General features: G+C 40.5%; 1 protein-coding gene across 2 annotated transcripts in view; it reads right to left on the bottom strand.

Annotated features, from left to right (window-relative positions):
* Positions 1-1273, bottom strand: part of kif26ab (kinesin family member 26Ab) — a 79456-nt gene that overhangs the window by 20179 nt on the left and 58004 nt on the right. The gene's annotated exons all lie outside the window — the stretch shown is intronic.

A 1273-nucleotide genomic window follows, 5' to 3' on the forward strand; every position in this document is an offset into this window, starting at 1 on the left:
CACACACACACACACACACACACATGCATGCCCCCCCACCACACGTCACATGAATACTTAATGCATACAGGAGCCTTCTTTTCTTTTAGGGTCCCACACTTCAAACAGATTTGGTTATTATGCCTACAGTGCATGCATGAATGAGCACGAGTGTGTATGTGTGATTATGTGTCTAGAGTGCACACTTGTATGCACATTTGTATTTTTTGCCTTTGTTGAAGGATGTAATTAGCTAGATGAATGAGAGCGTTATTAATTATAAGGAGTGACACACAGATAAGGAAGGATGTACTTAAGAGCAGAAAGATGGATTGCTTGAATGAGCGATGCTCCAACTCAATTGGAAAGCTAAGAGAGATTAAAAAAAAAGAGTGAGAGCAAGGCAGAGAGGAGGAGAGGACAAACGATGAACAGATGACATCTAAGAAAGGCAGATTTATGCAGGCCAGTGAGAAAGAGTGCAGCCAGCCAATGGTCAAGGGTAAAAAGGGGAATGAAAGCATGTGAGTGGGCGAGCGCCGGATTGAGAGTACCCTGAATTCCCTGGGCTGCCAATTTACCAGTAAGCCCTCTCAGCCCCCAAACCAGCCAGCCTTGTTTGAAAGGCTGCTGCTCTTGCTGCAGAGTGCCTACTACAACATATCGGCAGACAGAGTGGGTCTAAGACTTGCCAGATGAAAGTACATTCAACACAAACCCACACCAAGCTCTCTCTGCCTCTCTCCCTCTGACACACTGCCCCTTTTATGAACTCTGCTGGATTAAATTTTGGAAGCAGAAAATAAAAGCTGGAAAAGAAAAGCCCACCACTGCCTACCTATTGCAGAGTATACTGTAGTAATGAAGCTGTTTGATATATGACATAACCTTTATCTTCCTCCTTGCCACAGCACGCTTACCTCTGCTTTTCTGCAGTGTGTCTGAATTAATTTGCCTGAGGTGGGCTTATTTTAAAGAGCAACAACCGTCTCCAGAAGCATTACCACATGCTACTTTTACATTGAATCCCTTTGAACCGTGACTGGCATCAGTTAGATAGATAGATATTTATTGATCCCAAAAAAAAATAGGAAATTACAGCAGCAAACATACATCAGTCACACAGCACAGAATATACATATAAATGAAATACTAGGATACACAATATACATACATACATTATACATTAAATAATAATAATTATAGGAATAAAAATATAACAACAAGTATTTGAATATATACAGGATTGGAAAACAAAATTTGCAACTGCTTAAATAGTATGCTAAAATGTAAA

Source organism: Etheostoma spectabile, chromosome 20 (genome assembly GCF_008692095.1).
Source record: "Etheostoma spectabile isolate EspeVRDwgs_2016 chromosome 20, UIUC_Espe_1.0, whole genome shotgun sequence".
NCBI lineage: Eukaryota > Metazoa > Chordata > Actinopteri > Perciformes > Percidae > Etheostoma > Etheostoma spectabile.